The sequence below is a fragment of the Dromiciops gliroides genome, chromosome 4 (genome assembly GCF_019393635.1).
Source record: "Dromiciops gliroides isolate mDroGli1 chromosome 4, mDroGli1.pri, whole genome shotgun sequence".
In the NCBI taxonomy this organism is placed as follows: Eukaryota; Metazoa; Chordata; class Mammalia; order Microbiotheria; family Microbiotheriidae; genus Dromiciops; species Dromiciops gliroides.
The window spans coordinates 303853712-303867239 of NC_057864.1; the positions used below are offsets into that span (position 1 = coordinate 303853712).

General features: G+C 36.5%; 1 pseudogene; it reads right to left on the reverse strand.

Moving 5' to 3' along the window:
• Positions 1–216: 216 nt before the first annotated feature.
• Positions 217–1266, reverse strand: LOC122752660 (annotated as a pseudogene).
• Positions 1267–13528: the final 12262 nt, after the last annotated feature.

Below are 13528 nucleotides of genomic sequence, written 5' to 3' on the forward strand. Positions count from 1 at the left end.
GGCTAAATCCATTTCTTAGTTAGTTATTTTCCTCAGTAAATTTTAGTATTTCTTTTTCATGGTTCTTTTGCATTATTTTATTTATTTCCCCAAATTTTCTTTTACTTCTCTAATTTACTTTTTTTTTTGCACTTTTACTACAAAATAATTTATTGAACAAGAGAGCACAAGACACCTGTATACACACAAACACAAAATATCTGACTACCCAACAACTTAGGGACTTTTCCTCTTTTCCTTGGTCTTCCAGACCTCTTCTATCAAGTTCTTTAAATACTGAATCTCTTTGCTCTGGTCATCTGCCTTCTCCTTCAAAGCCTCATTCTTCTGTTCTAGCTCTCTGCATTCCCCAGATAATGCCTCCTGTTCTGCCAGCTTTTCTTGCCTGTAATGAGTAGCAGCAGTCTTGTTTTGTTCCATTTTCTTTTTATCTACTTTTTTCTCTTTCATTTCCTCAAGGGGCTGGTCATAAGGCTTGGAACAGGCAGAGAGATAAATGGGGTCTGAAGAGAACTGGCACTCATTCAGAGAACCCATCAAAGTGGAGGGGCTATGCTGGGGAGAGCCCACGTACAACTCGGAGCTCGTTCAGATTCCATTTCCACTCTCATTATCTGAGGGGGCTTCTTCCTCTCTGATGCCCTTTGGTATTATCCCATAAGTAACATCTGGTTTTCTGTCTCCTTCCAAGACATTCACTTCACTATCTAGATCTAAAAAAAAAAAAAAAAAAAAAAAGAATGGTCTCTCATGGAGGTCAGGGCCCTTAGAGAAAGGGGAAAAGACTGATGGGAGGTGAGGGGGGATGACGTGATCAGGTTCAAAGAGAGTTTCAGGGAACTGGCCAATTGAATTAACTGTTCAAGGGGACTCTTTATCATTTTGGGACAAGGGATCAAACAGATCACAAGAGTCTTCCAACGTGGTCATAAGCTCAGAGCATGTAGGTTCCAGGTCATCTATACCCAATAGGGCATCAAAATCAAACTCCTTCAGATCCATTTTCCCCACCAGACAATCAATGCCTGACAAGGCATCCTCCTTTCCATAGTCTGTGGCATTGACCAAACTATCCACAGCCAGCAAATCGAAAGAGACTGTCTTAGCCTTGTTGCTGGAGAGCCCATTCAATTTGAAGGGCTTGGCTTCCTCTAGGTAATCATCTAAGGGACTCAGGCTTTCCTCAGCCTCCAAAACTGACTGGTTACAGGGGGACAGCAAGTCCCCCCACAACAAGTTGCTGTTTAGGAAGATCATCTTGTTCATGTTGTAGGACTTTCATCAGTTGGAGGAATGAGGAGGAGTCAGAGGTGTCTTTTTTGTGGGTGACAGCAAAGCTGCTGCTGGATGCCTTGAGAAGTGCCATGGCTACACTGCTGGAGTTTGTTGCTGCAGAGACCATAGGTGCTGCCATTGCCACTGCAAGGGCCAATGCTGCTGCAGGCACTGCCAACTCTAGAACACCATGGCAGGTGCTGGGGTGTTTCAGGGCTGGGGCAAGCCTAGTGCAAGGCTGGAGAGGGTGGTGGCAAATACACTCCACTCTTTGGCTGGTCAGCTGTGAAAGGTGGCAGTGCTGGGCCAGGCATGAGCCTCTTATCTCTAATTTACTTTTTAAAATCTTTTCTTATGCTCTTCCCAGAATTATTTTTGGGGCTAAGACCAATTTGCCTTTTTCTTTGAAGCATTACCTGTAGACATTTTGTTACTATTGTCCTCCTCTAGAAGTTAAATGAGTTACAAGAGGAATTAGACAGTAATACTATACTAGTGAGGGATCTGAATCTCCCCCTCTCAGAATTAGATAAATCTAGCCAAAAAATAAATAAGAAAGAAGTGAAAGAGGTGAATAGATTACTAGAAAAGTTAGACATGATAGATGTCTGGAGAAAATTGAATGGGGATAGAAAGGAATATACCTTTTTCTCAGCAGTACATGGCACATTTTCAAAAATTGACCATGTATTAGGGCACAAAGACATCATAGTCAAATGTAGAAAGGCAGAAATAGTAAATGCATCCTTCTCAGATCATGATGCAATAAAAATTACATGTAAGAAAGAGCCAGGGAAAAGTAGAATGAAAATCAATTGGAAACTAAATAATTTCATTCTAAAGAATGAATGGGCCAAACAAGAAATCATAGAAACAATCAATAACTTTATCCAAGAGAATGACAATAATGAGACAACATACCAAAATCTATGGGATGCAGCCAAAGCAGTGCTTAGGGGAAAATTTATAGCACTATTGTCCTCCTCTGTTTATGCCTTGATTTTCTCTATCCCCATAATAACTGCCAATAGTCACATTTTGTTCTTGTTGTTTTGCACATTTTTGTATCTTTTTTGTGCCTTGATATTTTTATTTGAGTTGGACTCTATTCCTAAACTGTCCCACGTTTTTGTGCTGAGTCTCTGGCTTTCACTGATGGTTCTCATTGGGCTTCAGGGCTTAGCAACTTCCTTTTTCTTGGTTGCTAAAGTTAACAAAGTGTTTCTTATGGCTGGCCTTGGAGGAGTGATATTATTGTTGATCTGCCCAGTGTTGCCTTACTGGTAGGTTTCTCTTTTAGCAAGGCCACTCTGTTAACAGGCTCTGTAGGAGTAATTTTGTTTCCAATCTGCCCAAGTGTGGGTGGGGGACACCCTACTGCTGTACTGCTAGGGTAACCAGTCACTCTGCTAGCAAGCTCTGCAAGGGTAATTTTGTTGTGATTTCCTGAGGGTTGGAATCTCCTATTGTTGGTTTGCCCTAGAAACAGTCTCTCTGCTAGGAAGTTGTGGGGGCAGGAAGGTACTATTGACCAGTTTTAGATGGGGCTTCACTACTGGTCAGCAGTGGGATCAAAGCCTCCCTAGTGGTCTGTGCTAGCTTTGGGATGCATGATGAAATTCCCTGCTATAGTACCCAGACTGCTCACCTGCAAAGGGAGCTGCTGGTTTGCAGGTGGGGGGAGTCTCACTGATGGATTGCTCCAAGCTCAGAGCCCTGCTTCAGGCCCTCTGTTGTGAGACCAGAAACTGCTGTTGTTGCTCCTGGACATCAGTTCTCTCCCACCCACGTAAGATGGACCTTTCTTGCCAGGCTGGTAGGCTGATTCCCTGCTTCTGGAATGATGCAGAGGCAGTTTTGTCAGTTTGGAGGAAAAATTTGGGAGAGATCCAGAGGGTTGCTTCCTCATTGGGCCATCTTGGCACAGTAAGTCTCCCCCTTCTAGGTCTTAATCAATGATCCTTTTATTAAGATAAGTCAAGCTTGAAAGGCCTCATAGATAATTCTTGGATACAGGATTATTGTTGTTGTTGTTGTTTTTGTTTTTGGTTGGTCCCTTGTTCTTGAAGAAAACCATGACAATGGGAGGTGATGTCATGACTTGCAGTGAATTCAATTTTAGTGAGGCAGAGCTGTCTAAATTCACCAGCCTCACTCTCTCCTTCAGAGCCATCTGTTTCCAGTGGTAAGATATATATGAGAATTAATGGAGATGGTCCTGGATGTTTAAGGCAAATAGGGTTAAGTTACTTGCCCAGTGTTACATAGCTAGTAAGTGTCCAAGTTGACATTTGAATTCATAACCTCCCAACTTCGGGGCCAGTTCCTTATCCATTGTACCAGCTACCTGCCCCTGGATATAGGGTTAACTTGAGGGAAAAGAACACCTGGGTACAAGCCTGCCTTTGATTCAAATAGATTTTAATACTATGAGAAGTCGAAACCCCTCAATGACAAAGGGAACTTTCTAAGACAGGTTGAAGATTCTTCTGTGAGGATACAGACAGGTTGAACAGCTGTTTCTTTGGGAAGAGACTTCATACAAGACTTTTACATAGATGAAATTACATGAATGGATAAAGAGAAGTCTAAAGTAATACTTTTTAAATGAGCTGTCTAGTTTGTCCACTATCTTCAGATGTTTTATGCTATCTTTTCCATTCAACTCTTCTGAAGTCTCATTCGTGTTTAAATACCCACTTGGTGCTCAAAGAATAATTGTAGGAAATTATTTCTAAGTATTCCCTAAAACTTTTTTAGAAAAATAACAGAGTTCAAAACATTTAAATCTCTCACTTCAGGAAGGCATCAACATGGTTAACTTTCATTAAAAATTCAGGGGTTTTAAAAGCTCTTTTCATAACCTGTGGCCATTTTAACCGTGTTACACATAGTTAAGGTTACAGTTTTAACATGGAGTCCTTTATGTTTTTTACATTAACCAATCAGTTGTTAACTGGGACTAAGTGGAAACAGGTTTTACTTTTCTCATAAGTGTGTTGTGTTTGTGAATTCTTTGACTGCCGCCCAATGTATACTCGACCTCAGATCCCTTGAAATCCTTTTAGATTAGAAACCTTTTGGGACCTACAGCAATCAAACCATCTGTTCTTTCAATGGATAGCTATTCATCGTAATTCTTCATATATGCCAATAGACAAGATTTCATTTGTATTGGTTATCTTTGCAGTGACAAAGATCCTGATCCATCAGTAAATGGCATTATTAGTGGCCATGGTAAAATTAAAAAAAATAAACATCACTTGATAAAATACATGCAATGATGAAGGCTCATACTTGGTTGACACAGAGTTCACCCATCATTCCATTCACAAAATTTTATAGCTTGATAGAGTAGCTAGAGTTTGCACTCACTCACTGACTAACCATTGAAGACCTGGGTTTACCTCTGTGCCACAATTAAACATCAAAGTGGGGATTGTGAGAAGGTTTATTCTGGTAAATCATATCAGTCTATGAATATAGGATATTGATGATGAATGGGAAAATTGAAGGTTAATTGGCTCCTAGTCCCCTTGAGTATTGTAAACACTTTTTGAACTATTGCACATGTTGGCTATTCTAGAAGCAAAACCAGAATGTGTTAGCAAATTTATGATAGCCTTCACCTGCTAATAAGCCCAGCCAAAAATTAGAAACATGCGATTATATGATAGGGACAAATCACACTGCAGAGAAGGCACTTTTCTTTTTTCCAATCAAGTTTTGGGCAATTCTTTCAGATGAAAATTGGTAATTTTCAAATGTAAAAAATACTACAGGAGAAACTAACATTTTATCCACCTTGGAAAATCATTAGTGTTGTCAATGTGAAATATGAGAACATGAAAACTTTTGGCTTCTCTAAGCCCTGGCATGCTTCCCAAATCTGCAATCACCCTTACAACACCACCAATGTAGAATTTGGTATTCAGCAATCTCAGTTAAAATATGGTGTATGATATCGTGGAATGAGCCTTAACCTTGGAGTCTGAAAACCAAGTACTGAATCTTTCACCATCTGTGTGATCTAGGGAAATATGAATGCCATCATTGATCCAGTTATATCTCAATAGCAACCTCTCAAGGCTGCTGTGTGAAGCAAATGAGTTAACATTTTGTGACAAGCTTCTTAAAGTCTACATAAATGTTATTATGGAAAAGAGGAAAACAAAAATAACACTGTAACAGCACATGCCATTGATTTTAATCTTCTTATAGACATATTGTAAATGGCTCACATACTACTGTTTTTTTTGCAGTGGAGGAAAATTTCTTACATCTCTTGACTCATATTCTACAACCCAGGAACCCAGAGGAAGTCTTTTCATGATACCCCTCAGAAATATCTTGAGACCACCTCTCAACCACCTCTCTGCCAAAAAGTTCACATTATTAGAGAACATTTTATAATAAAGAAAAAATGTCAATGGAAACCTCAAAAGAGAAAATAAATTTTCAAACATCTATTTGAATACCCATTTATAATTAAAGATGCAAATAATTGGGTAGTATCGCAATGAGTCTCTTCACAGTTATTATTTTCCCTTTTTTCCTTTTGTGATTACTTTTTAAAAATATTTTTATTTTTAATTTTTTTCTAAATTACATGTAAAGGTATTTTTGAGTTCAAATTTTCTTCCCCGCTCCCTTATTTACCCCCCCCACCCCCAAGTAGAGCAAGCAATATGATATAGGTTATACATTAAGTCATGTTAAACATATTTCCTCTTTAGTCATGCTGTAAGAGAAGAATCAGAACAAAAGGAGAAAATGCAAGAAATAATAAACAAAAAATCAGCATCAAAAGTGAAAATAGTATGCTTCAATTTACATTCAGATTCCATAGTTCTTTTTCTGAATATGGAGAGCATTTTCTGCCATAAGTCTTTTGGCATTATCTTGAATCATTTTATTGCTTAGAAAAGTTAAGTTTATCACATCTGAACATCATACAATATTGTTAATAGTGTGTATAATGTTCTCTGGGTTCTGCTCATTTCACTCAGCATCAATTCATGTAAGTTTTTCCAGGTTTTTCTGAAATCCATATGCTTATCTTTTCTTAGAGCAAGATAGTATTCCATTATATTCATATATGACAACTTGTTTAGCCATTTCCCAATTGATGGACATTACCTCAATTTCAATTTCTTTGCTACCATACAAAGAGATAATATAAATATTTTTGTACATGTGGGTCCTTTTCCATTTTTTATGATCTCTTTGGGATATAGACCTAGTAGTGGCATTGCTGGGTCAAGGGGTATGCAAAATTTTATAGCCTTTTGGCCATGGTTCCAAATCGCTCTTCAGAATGGGTGGAGAGGTTCACAACTCTACCAACAATGCATTAGTATTCCAATTATCCCATATAGGCTCCAAAATTTATCATTTTTTTTTGCTCATATTGGTCAATTGGATAAGTGTACAGTGGTACATCAGAGGAATTTAAATTTGCATTTCTCTAATCAGTAGTGATTGAGAACATTTTTTCTTTTTTAATTTTAATTTTTTAATAAAATATTTTATTATTTTCCAGTTACATGTAAGGATAATTTTCAACATGTTTTCATAGGACTTTTAGTTCCAAATTTTTCTCCCACCCTCCTTTCCTTCCCTTTTCCCCAAGATGGAAAGCAATCTGATCTAGATAGGTTATATATGTACAATCACATTAAACTTATTTTTTATTAGTCATATTGTGAAGGAAGAATTAGAACAAAAGGGAAAAACCTCAAAAAAGAAGGGAAAAACATCCCGGAAGTAGAAACAGTATGATTCAATCTGCATTCAGAAACCATAATACTTTTTTTGTGGATGTTGAGACCATTTTCTATTATGAGTTCTTTGAAATTGTTTTAGATCATTGCACTGCTGAGGAGAGCAAAGTCTATCACAGTTGATCATCACACAATGTTGCTGTTAGTGTATACAATATTCTCCTGTTTCTTCTCTTCTCACTCAGCATCATTTCATGTAAGTCCTCCCAGGTTTCTCTGAAATCCTACTGTACTTAGTTTCTTACAGCACAATAATATTCCATTATATTCATATACTACAACTTGTTTAGACATTCCCCAATTGATAGGCATTCCTTCAATTTCCAATTTTTTGTCGACATAAAGAGAGATGCTATAAAAATTTTTGTACTTGTGGGTCCTTTTCCCTCTTCTATGATATCTTTGGGATACAAACCTAGTAGTAGTATTGCTGGGTCAAATGGTATGAACAGTCCTATAGCCCTTTGGGCATAGTTCCAAATTATTATCCAGAATGTTTGGATCAGTTCACATCTCCACCAGCAATTCAGTCATGTTCCAATTTTTCCACAGCTTCTCTAACATTTATTATTTTCCTCTTTTATCATATTAGCAAATCTGATAAGTGTGAGTTAGTATCTCAGAATTGTTTTAATTAGCATTGCTCTAATCAATAATAATTTACAACATTTTTTCATATGGCAATAGATAGCGTTGATTTCTTCATCTGAAAACTGCCCATTCATATCATTTGACCATTTCTTAATTGGAGAATGACTTGCATTCTTATAAACTTGATTTAGTTCCCTATATATTTTAGAAATGAGGCCTTTATCAGAAATACTGGCTGTAAAAGTTATTTCCTAGCTTTCTGCTTCCCTTCTATTTTGCTACATTGCTTCTGTTTGTACAAAACATTTTTTAATTTAATGTAATCAAAGTCATCAAACTTTCATTTCATAATATTCTTTATCTCTTCCATGGACATAAATTGTTTTCCTCTATATAGATCTGAGATGTAAACTATTCCTTCCTCTCCTAATTTACCTATGGCATCACTGTTTATGTCTAAATCATGTATACATTTTCACCTTAATTTGGTATATATTGTAAGATGTTGGTCTATGCCTAGTTTCTGCCATACTATCTTCCAGTTTTCCCAGCAGATTTTTATCACATACTGAGTTCCTATCCCAGAAGCTTGAGTCTTTGGATTTATCAAACAGTATATTACTATAGTCATTTACTATTCTGTCTCCTGGGCCTAACCTATTCCATTGAGAATATTTTTATATAGCTGTAGATAGCTTTAATTTCATCATCTGAAAACTGCCTGTTCATATCCTGTGACCATTTCTCAATTGGGAAATAACTTGTATTTTTTATATATTTGGTTCAGTTCTCTATCAGAAAGAGTCTATAAAAATCATTTCCCAGCTTTCTGATTTCCTTCTAATCCTGTTTCCATTGGTTTTGTTTGTGCAACCCCTTCTTAATTTAATGTAGTCAAAATGACCCATTTTGTATTTCATAATATTCTCTATCTCATTTTTGGTCATAAATTATTTCCCTTTCCATAGCTCTGACAAATAAGTATTTGTTCTTTTTTCCAATTTGCCTGTGGTATCACTCTTTATGTCTAGATTTCATACCAATTTTGACTTTTGTGTAAGATGTTGGTCTATGCCTAGTTTCTGCCATAATATTTTCTAGTTTTCCCAGCCTTTTTTGAAGCTAGATTCTTTGGATTTATTGAACAGGAGATTGCTCTATTCATTAACTGCTGCATTTTGTGTGCCTAACCTATTCTACTGATCCACCCCTCTATTTCTTACTCAGTGTCAAATAGTTTTGATGATAGCTGCTTCATAATATAATTTTAGATCTGGTATAGTTAGACCACCTTCTTTTGCATTCATTCCATTTATATTCTTGAATATTTGTTCTTCCATATGGATTTTGTTATTATTTTTTCTAGTTCTATGAAATAATTTTTGGTAGGTTGATTGGTACAGCACTGAATAAGTAAATTGATTTAGATAGTATTGTCATTTTTATTATATTAGCATGGCCCAACCATAAGCAATTTATATTTTTCAATTTGTTTAAATATGATTTTATTCGTATGAAAATTGTTTTGTAATTGTGTTCATATTGTTCCTGTGTTTGCCATGGCAGGTATACTCCCAAGAATTTTACATTGTCTACAGTTATTTTAGATAGATTTTTCCTTCTATCTCTTGCTTCTGGACATTACTGGTCATATTTAGAAGTGCTAATGATTTATGTGGGTTTATTTTATACCCTGCAAATTTGCTAAAGTTGTTAATTGTTTCAAGTAGTTTTTTGGTTAATTTTTTAGGATTTTCTAAGTATATCATCCTAACATCTGCAAAGTGTAAAAGTTTTGTGTCTTTCTTGCCTATTTCAATTCCTTCAATTTTTTTTTTCTTTTCTTATTGCTAAGGCTAATATTTCAAGTACAATATTGAATAATAGTGGTGATAACTGACATCCTTGTTTTACCCCTGATCTTATTGGGAATTCCTCTAACTAATTCCCATTGCATATAATGTTGCTGATGATTTAAGACAGATATTATTTTCATGTTAAGGAAAGCTCCATTTATTCCTATGCCTTCTAATGTTTTTAATAGGAATGGATCCTGTATTTTGTAAAAAGTTTTCTCTGCATGTATTGAGATAATAATATAATTTGGGTTAGTTGTGTTATTAATGTGGTTAATTATGTTGATAGTTTTTCTAATATTGAAAAAACCCTGCATTCCTTGTATAAATCCCACCTCATCAAAGTGTATTATCCTAGTGATAAATAGCTGTAATCTCTTTGCTAATATCCTATTTAGTATTTTTTGCATCAATATCCTTTAGGTAGATTGATATATAATTTTCTTTCTTTGTTTTTGTTCTTCCTGGTTTGGTATCAGCCCCATATTTGTCTCATAAAAGGAATTTGGTAGGATTCCTTGTTCACCTATTTCCCCTAATATACTGTATAGTATTGGGATTGGTTGTTCTTTAAATGTTTGGTAGAATTCACTTGTAAACCCATCTGGCTCTGGAGAATTTTTTTAGGGATTTCATTGATGGCTTGTTCAATTTCTTTTTTCTAAAATGGGCTTATTTAAGTATTTTATTTCCTCTTGCGTTTATCTTGGCAGTATATTTTTTGTAAATGTTCAACCATTTCTTTAGATTGTCAGATTGGCCTATAGTTGTTCAAAATAGCTCCTAATTATTACTTTGATTTTTTCTTCATTGCTAGTGGGTCCACTATATATTTTTTTTTTTTTTTAGTGAGGCAATTGGAGTTAAGTGACTTGCCCAGGGTCACACAGCTAGTAAGTGTTAAGTGTCTGAGGCCGTATTTGAACTCAGGTACTCCTGACTCCAGGGCCAGTGCTCTATTCACTGCGCCACCTAGCTGCCCCCACTATACATTTTTGATGATGGTAATTTGGTTTTCTTCTTTTTAAAATCAGATTAATCAAAGTTTTATCTATTTTATTCTCATAGAACCAGTTTTTAGTTTTATTTATTAACCCTACAGTTTTTCACTTTCAATTTTATCAATCTCTACTTTAATTTTCAGAATTTCCAATTTGGTATTTAATTAGGGATTTTTAATATTTTTCTTTCTCTGGCTGTTTTAGTTGCCTGCTCAATTCATCCATCTCCTTCTTCTCTATTTTATCTATATAGGCATTTAGAGATATACAATTTCCCCTAAGAACTGCTTTGACTGCATCCCATAAGTTTTGATATGTTGTCTCATTGTCATTCTCTTTGATGAAGTTATTGATTGATTCTATGAGGTTATTTATTTTCCAAGTATTTTTAGTTTATCTTTCCGTGGCCTTTTATTACACATAGTTTTTATTGCATCATGATCTGGAAAATATGTCTTTACTAATTCTGCCTTTCTGCATTTTACTATGAGGTTTTTATGGCCTAATACATGGTCAGTTTTTCTGTAGGTGCCATATACTGCTGAAAAAAGGTACATTCTTTTCTATTTCTATTCATTTTTTCAGAACTGTCATATGTAATTTTTCTAAAATTATATTCAGCTCCTTAGCTTATTTCTTGTTAATTTTGTGGTTAGATTTATCTAGTTTTGAGATGGGGAGGTTGAAGTCCCCCACTAATATAGTTTTACTATCTCTTTCTTCCTGTAACTCACTTAACTTCTTCTCTAAGAATGTGGATGCTGTACCACTTGGTGCAGACATGTTTAGTATTGATATTATTTCATTGTCTCTGGTACCTTATAGCAAGATGTAGTTTCCTTCCTTATCTCTTTTAATTAGATCTGTTTTTACCTTTGCTTTGTCTGAGATAAGGATTGCTACCCCTGCTTTTTTGACTTCAGCTGAAGCAGAATATATTTTGCTCCAAACTTTTACCTTTACTCTGTGTGTATCTCTCTGTTTCAAATGTATTTCTTGTAAAAAACAACAACAACATATTGTAGGATTCTGATTTTTAATCTACTCTGGTATTGGCTTGCATTTTATTGGAGAGTTCATCCCATTCACATTCACAGTTATGATTACTGTGTATTTCCCTGCATCCTATTTTTTCCCTTGTTTGTATTTTTCTCTTTCCTTTCCCCCTGCTGCTTCTCACTTGTGTGTGTGTGTGTGTGTTGTTGTTGTTGTTGTTGTTGTTGTTTTGGCCAAATCAGTTTACCCTCCCTTCAATCAACCCCACCTCCCTTTTGTCTCATCCCCTTTCCCATTCTAGTTTTACCCTCCCTTCTCTCAGCACCCCACCTTTTTCTTTCCCCTTTCCACTTTTACTTCCCTATAGAGTAACATAAAATCCTATACCCAGTTGTGTATGCTATTCCATCTTTGAGTCAAGTCAGGTAAGAGTAAGGTCAAAACAATGCTCACCCCTCCCTTCTTTCCCTCTATTGTAATAGGACTTTTGTGCCTCTTCATGTGATGTGATTTACCCCATTCTGACTTCCCTTTCCTCTTTTCCCAGTATAATGCTTTTTGCCTTAATTTTGTGGTAAGAAAAAATGAAAGTTTTTTAACAGTTGGTTAGGATAACTGAAAGACGCCAGTTTTTAAGGATCACCCTTTCAGGGAGGAGACCAATGGCATGAGCTATGCACACCAGTTTGCCTGCTGTGCATGTCAGACTGCCTGCTACGCACTCGACTTCTGGGGTGCGAGCTAAAAAGGCAAGGAGAGAACGGAAGTGGGGTGTTTTTTCCTGCTCTGCTGGTCTCCTGACTGCACTGCACAGGCTGATGCTGACGAGAGTTCGACTAGGCCCGGCTCGCGGTTAGCAGCAGCACGCACTTGACATGGTCTCTCTTTCTCCCCAAAGGTGGCCTTCAGCTTTTGGTGAGTTTTATACGGAATATAGACTAAGCTTAGACTTAAGACGATTTGTATTGTATTTCTACTTTCCTATCCTTCTAATCAACATCACCTTGTGACTACCATACAATAAAAGCTCTAACTAGAAAACCAGAAGCTTCTTCCATTTACTAGTCTGGGAGATAAATTAAGGGAAAGGTTAAAGAGGGGAGATTTATGATCTAATATCCAATTTTAAATCTCACAGTTTGGCGACCCCTGAAGGGACCTTAAGGACGCTCCCATCCTCCCTAGTTTGGCCACAAGCCAGCCAATTCGGTGGATTTTCCAAACACCCCCCCCCCCAGACTTTCCCTTTGCCTAATCTCCCTTAAAGACTTTAAGCCTCTAAAAGCCTTGTTTTTTTTTTTTTTTTTTTTAAAAAAGCCAGTCCAGTTTAAAATGTGATTGAATATGTCATTTTCCCTTTGGTTTTGTCGTTTTTTTGCATTGGAGCGTGTTGGGGTAAGATACTGTCCAAACTTAGACATCTAGTTTACTCAGTATTCCTTCACTGTGTTATCAGTCTCCTCCTCACACACACAGCAAAATCTTTTTGGTATAATGGTATGAGTATAACTGTCTCCACTGAAAATGTGTTTAATATTAGTAGGAATTTTATGCCTGCAGTTGAAATAAATTGTAATACCATACTCACGGTAGTTAACATGACTATAACTCTTATTATGGGTATTATCATGGTTGTGAAGTGGAAGGAACCACGTGGCAAGAGAGATGGCTCCCTCTGCTGAAGGTAACCCAGCCTCACCACGTGGCGAGGGAGACGCTAAGATAGCTCCCCCTACTGGATGTAACCCAGTTAGAGAAACAGATATTGGCCAGTCTTTAGAATCAAATCAGCTGAAACTACTTCCCTTGCAGGAAGATATAGAACTTAATAAAAAGGGAGTGTCACTTCAGGTTAGAAAATATCACCCCTTTACAGCAACTGACTTGAGCTCATGGAAAACAATCTTCCCTAGTTTTGAGAAACATCCAAATGGTGTAGTTTCGCAGTTAAGGACTATATTTAATATATATCAACCCACTTGGGCTGATGTTACTTGCCTTATGGAAACTTTACTGTCCCCAACTG